The sequence below is a fragment of the Microcebus murinus genome, chromosome 10 (genome assembly GCF_040939455.1).
Source record: "Microcebus murinus isolate Inina chromosome 10, M.murinus_Inina_mat1.0, whole genome shotgun sequence".
NCBI lineage: Eukaryota > Metazoa > Chordata > Mammalia > Primates > Cheirogaleidae > Microcebus > Microcebus murinus.
Genome location: NC_134113.1, coordinates 65,921,181 through 65,927,683, shown reverse-complemented (window position 1 = coordinate 65,927,683; position 6,503 = coordinate 65,921,181). Strand labels below are relative to the sequence as shown.

Below are 6,503 nucleotides of genomic sequence, written 5' to 3'. Positions count from 1 at the left end.
ACAATGGACGCTTCATGAAGGGGGACAGCCTCTCACAGGCCCCACCCCTCCCATTACTAAAGACAGCAGGCTCCTTCCTTAAACTATAACCCCTTTTTTTCAGCTTCAGACTCAACTGTTTTATCTCAGGGGTGGAATTACCTAGTAATTCAACTCTCACATTTTACAACATGAGTACACTAATGCCAGACAGGGGAAATGACTTGCCCAGCCTCACACCACTAATCATAGTCAGAGCCAGAGAAGGCCTGGCTCTCCCTGCTCCTGGCCCAGGACAGCAGGGGTCTGTCCCCAATTGGAATCTTTTTTTTTTTTTTTTTTTTTTGAGACAGAGTCTCACTTTTGTTGCCAGGGCTAGAGTGCAGTGGCATCAGCTTAGAACATAGCAACCTCAAACTCCTGGGCTCAAGCAATTCTCCTGCCTCAGCCTCCAGAGTAGCTGGAAGTACAGGCATGTGCCAACACGCCCGGCTATTTTATATATATGTGTGTGTGATTTAGTTGGCCAATTAATTTCTTTCTATTTATATTAGAGATGGGGTCTCGCTCTTGCTCAGGATGGTTTTGAACTCCTGACCTTGAGCAATTCACCTGCCTTGGCCTCCCAGAGTGCTAGGATTACAGGCATGAGCCACCGTGGAAATTGAAATCTTCATACACCTGATAAGAACTCCTAGGCTAGCTCATCCTAGACAGCAGGGCTTGTTTCTGTTTGGGTGCCAGGCTCACTCTTTCCCTTCATGTCGATTTGGGGCTTGGTAAACTGCAACTCAAAAACATTACCCTGGCTGGGTGTGGTGGCTCACGCCTGTAATCCTAGCACTCTGGGAGGCTGAGGCGGGTGGATTGCTCAAGGTCAGGAGTTAGAAACCATTCTGAGCAAGAGTAAGACGCTGTCTCTACTAAAATAGAAAGAAATTAATTGGCCAACTAAAAATATATATAGAAAAAAATTAGCCGAGCATAATGGCGCATGCCTGTAGTCCTAGCTACTCTGGATGCTGAGGCAAAAGGATTGCTTGAGCCCAGGAGTTTGAGGTTGCTGTGAGCTAGGCTGATGCCATGGCACTCTAGCCCAGGCAACAGAATGAGACTCTGTCTCAAAAAAAAAAAAAAAAAAAAAAAATACCCTGAATTCTCCCAAGTAGACTTTTCTCATTTCTGCATAGGCACCCTCTGCTCAGCCATGTAAAATTGCCTGAGTTCTCATAGCATCTTCACTGCCCTGTCCACTCACTATCCGCTCAATACATACACAGTCTGCTTCCTCTTTAGTTCCCCTTTATTCCACCAGATTTATAATTTGGGGACAATTCTTCCCATGCAGTGAATTTATCTTCACTAGTTGAAATCTCAAATGAATATGATTTGATTTTGAATGAATACTTATTAAATTCAATTGAAATTACATTCTCCTGGTTTAGTTTTTACCTTTATTAGCGAAGGTATCAAACATATTAATTTTAATAGTTGACAAGGGGTTTTTCAGCTGTGTTACTGCGAAATTACCTGGGTCTTAAAAATTACTTTAAAGCCAGCCACTGCTGGGGAAGGGAAGTCTACACAGATGATCCGGCACCGATTTAGGAATGTGACATAAGCCACTGCTCATGAACCTGTGAGACCAAAGGCCTGCCACACAAGATAGAATAATAGTCCAGGACAGAAAGGAAAAAGAAGAAAAGTAATTTAAAGTGAAAGCATCCTGCTCTGTGTTTAATCCTGTTCTACCTTGTGAGTACAGAGCCACTCATCACTACTTGGAGGTTTCATCACTCTACTTTTACAATTTTTAAGAATGGAGTCATAAATAGTATCTGACTTGACTCTCCCATTCCTAGAAGGTTGGCAGGGTTGGAATTATCATATTACAGACGAGGAAAGAGAGGCTCGAGGAGTAACTTTCTCATGGATATACAACTAGTAAATGGCAGGACTAAAAACTCCTAGACTTTCTGACCTTAAAACCAAGACTCTCAGCCAGGCATGGTGGCTCATGCCTGTAATCCTAGCACTCTGGGAGTCTGAGGCGGGAGGATTGCTTGAAGTCAGGGGTTTGAGACCAGCCTGAGCAAGAGTGAGACCCTGTATATACTAAAAATAGAAAAAATTAGCCAGGCATGGTGGCACATGCCTATAGTCCCAGTTACTCGGGAGGCTGAGGCAGAAAGATCACTTGAGCCCAGGAGTTTGAGGTTGCTGTGAGCTAGGCTGATGCCACAGCACTCTAGCCTGGGCAACAGAGCAAGACTCTGTCTCAAAAAAGCAGAAAAAAAAAAAAACCCCACTACAAGAGTGATTTTTATACTTTAATATGCATCAGAATCATCTGGAAGGCTTGTTAAAACACAGAACACAGGGCCTCACCCTCAAAACTGCTAATTCAGTAGGTTTGGGGGAGGCCCAGGAATGTTTCTTTCTAACACATTCACAGGTGATACTGATACCGCTGACTCTGGACCACACTTCGAGAACCACTGCGCTGTAACACCGCCTTCAAGAGGAAGGATCCCAAGGGCTGCCTGCTGCCACACATACTTTTCATAACCATGACTTAAAAGAATGCTCTCAACAATGCCATCATGGAAAGTCAAAGCCAAAATACTTGGGAGAGAACTAAAATGACTAAGAATACCCTTACTTTTAATTTAATTCAATTGCTTATTAATGACATTTTTGTCCAGTACTAGGATTTGTTGAGGGAATTACAAGAGATATATTTCCACTGTATGATATCTTCAAAGATCATATAGTTTGGAATATATACAGTTGGATAACAAAATGTGTGGTATCAATAAGTTCTTTTTTTTTTTTTTGAGATAGGGGATCTTGCTTTGTCACTTGGGCTAGAGTACAATGGCATCATCATAGCTCACTGCAACCTCAAATGATCCTCCTGCCTCAGGCTCCTGAACAGCTGGGATTACAGGTGCGTGTTACCACACCCAGTTAATTTTTATATTTTTTGTGGAGATGGGGTATTTCTATGTTGCTCAGGCTGGTCTTGAACTCCTGGCCTCAAGCAATCCTCCTGCCTCAGCCTGCCAAAGTGCTAGGATTACAGGTGCGAGCCAACACACCCAGCTGGTATCAGTAAGTTCTATGGAAGCTAGAGAAAGGAGAGAGCAATGTTAACTAGACTAGCAAGGTAAGGCTTTACAGAAAATTTAAGGTTGGTACTTTGAAGGATCGTATTAAGGATATCTATTGCTGTATAACAAACCACCCCAAAACTTAATGACTAGCACAATTATTGTTATGTCATGATTCTATGGGATGACTGTGCATGGGTGGCTCTGCTTAGGGGTCTCTCATGTAGTTACAATCTGACAGCAGCTGGAACTGGAGTCATCTCATAGCTCAGCTGGGTTGGTTGTCCAAGACGACATCTTTTTTTTTTTTTTTGAGACAGAGTCTTGCTTTGTTGCCCAGGCTAGAGTGAGTGCGGTGGCGTCAGCCTAGCTCACAGCAACCTCAAACTCCTGGGCTCAAGCAATCCTCCTGCCTCAGCCTCCCCAGTAGCTGGGACTACAGGCATGCGCCACCATGCCCAGCTAATTTTTTCTATATATATTAGTTGGCCAATTAATTTCTTTCTATTTATAGTAGAGATGGGGTCTCGCTCTGGCTCAGGCTGCTTTCGAACTCCTGAGCTCAAACAATCCGCCCGCCTCGGCCTCCCAGAGTGCTAGGATTACAGGTGTGAGCCACCTCGCCCGGCCTTTGTTTGTTTTTTTTTTTTTCCTCAGGATGACATCTTCACTCACATGCCTGGTGCCTCAGCCACTTCCACATAGCCTCTATTTCCAAAAGAATTGCCTGAACGTATTAAGAGTTCAGGGCTCTTAGAGATAGAGAATATTCTAGAAACTGACAGTCCTCTTAAACTGTAGGCCCAGAACTGGCATTGTGACTTCTGCCATATTCTATTATTGAAATTACTCCCAGGACAGATCAGATTCAAGGAGGAAAGGCGCAGACTCCATCTCTCAATAATGGGGGAGTGGCACGTGCATGCAGAAATTGGCCTATCTTTAGAGACGAGCTACCACCGAAAAGCAGGCAGAGGAATCAACCCACAGTGTGAAGATGTCACAGCCAGGTGAGAACAGAGAAGAGGTCTGAAAGCTTGTATAAAAGAAAAATCAAGGGAGTTGAAGACTGAAATGAAGGCTTCGAGCCTGATATGATAAACACTGGGGAACTGCTGCAAGTTCCTAGGCAGCAAAGTGGCTTCCAATCCCTAGAGACACCGACACGTATCACCGTTTGCCTCCTAGCACCAGCACCAAGTGGTTCACATGCAAACACCCACAGCACGGGCATGGGCCAGCCACCATAGATCAGCGTTCAGTGGGAGAAGTGGGTGAGTCAATAGACGGTCGCGGTTCCGTGCGATGACTGCTGACAAGGGGGGAGAACCAGGGTGTTATGAGAGCATCTCACCCAGGTAAGGAGGCAGGAGGGCGAAGCAGAGGTGGCTGTCAGTGTTGTTTTGTCGTCCTCTAATGAAAGTTCATGGGCAGGATTGGAGGAGGGAAAGACTGAAGCCAAGGAGACCAGTTAGCAGGCTGTAGCAACATAGGTAATTAGAATGAGACATTTTGAACCTCCCTCTCCATCTCTAATGAATGAAAACGTAGCCCTGACAGGGAGCATGCCTAGAGTATGACAGGCTGCTCAAGTTATTGTATCATCCCTTCTAAAGATTTGGTTCCATCCATATGAAGTCATCTGATAAAAACTGTAGCATGACAACACAGGTCGAAATGATATCAAGGCATTATTTGGCATGCCTGGGAGATCACGCCCGAGGCAGCAGAGAAAACTGAAACAAAGGAGTGGTCATTCTTCATATTTCAGAAGCACCTACCTGACTCCAAAGGAAGAGGTTATTGTTCTCTCGAGATGCACACAGACTCACAGAGGCCTTCAGGGGGAGGAATTTTGACTTTGTTGTTCTCGTCTAAATTAGATGAGCTCATATCTTTAAGACAACACCTCCAGCAGGTGGCTTATATGCTGCGCTTGTAACAATACCAGAGACATCATTCCCTACCAGAAGGCAGCTCCACCGGCCCTGCTGCTTGTTACTCCCCGCCACTACCTGTGTCTGATGCACTGCCAAATACACAGCAGAGTCGCAATAGATATCTGACTGTCTTAAAGCGAACCTCAAATTGTGTACAGATCACAGACGGTGATGTGGCTAGGTATACGCAGATTACTTAACTCTGTGTTCTAAATTCTGCCAAGAGCTCTAAGTAAGCAGTGAACTATTCAGAGAAACAGAGGGGCGTCCACCCTACAACCCAAGTGCCTGGGAACGATAGTTGAACTCAGCTCTGGTGCATAGTGCATTGGAATAACTTCTCTAAGGAGAATCGTGGCAGCTGTGTCATGGAGTGGCACAGGTGGCATCTCCTGTCTGTCACCCTTCCCGTGACTTTCTATCCCTTTTTCAGACGCCTCCTTTCCTGCCTACTCCTGTTGTCCTTCTCTGGCTTTCATTCAAGATTCTTCTCTTTTGGGACCGGAGCCGCCATCTTCCAGTAATTCGCCAAAATGGCGAACACAAAAGGAAAGAGGAGAGGCCCCCGGTACACATTCTGTAGGCCTTTTAGAAAACATGGAGCTGTTGTTCCTTTGGCCACATACATGCGAATCTACCAGAAAGGTGATATTGTAGACATCCAGGGAATGGGTACTGTTCAAAAAGGCATGCCCCATGAGTGTTAGTTACCATGGCAAAACTGGAAGAGTCTACAGTGTTGCCCAGCGGGCTGTTGGAATTGTTGTAAACAAACAAGTGAAGGGTAAGATTCTTGCCAAGAGGAATAATGTGTGTATTGAGCATATTAAGCACTCTAAGAGCCCAGATAGCTTCCTGAAACGTGTGAAGGAAAATGATCAGAAAAAGAAGGAAGCCAAAGAGAAAGGTGCCTGGGTTCAGCTGAAGCGCCAGCCTGCTCCACGCAGAGCAGCACACTTTGTGGGAACCAATGGAAAGGAGCCCGAGCTGCTGAAACCTATTCCCTAGGAATTCATGGCATAGGAGACAAAACTAATAAAAGGTGCTGGACTCTAAAAAAAAAAAAGAAAAAAATTCTTCCTCAGCAACTACCTAGGTGTGGTGAGGAGGGAGTTATAGGAATGTGCATTTTCTTCTAGTTTGGATCATTGCTAGCTCCAATCTTTCCTCATGAAGGGGAAGGATCAGGAGAGAAAACAACTGGGGAAATGGAAGAAGAGAAAAATGAGGAAGAAGGTGATAGCAGTCAGCAAGGAACAAAATGGAAGAGAAGGGGAGGTAACATGAAGATGTTGGGGGAAAGAACTCCTGTGGTCTAAGGCAGGGCACGTGATAAATACTAAGATAGGAATTGAAGAGAGATCACTGTAATTGGCAGCTAGCCAGCCATGCTCTTTTCTGGCACTTTCCTCTGCTTTGCTTTTGCTTTGTCATTTCACTCCTTAATAGCACCTGTCTTGGAAAGAGAGCA

At 44.9% G+C, this 6,503-nt stretch overlaps 1 pseudogene; it reads left to right on the top strand.

Annotated features, from left to right (window-relative positions):
- The first annotated feature begins 3,590 nt into the window (after positions 1-3,590).
- LOC142873287 (large ribosomal subunit protein eL21-like) lies at positions 3,591-6,055 on the top strand (annotated as a pseudogene).
- Positions 6,056-6,503: the final 448 nt, after the last annotated feature.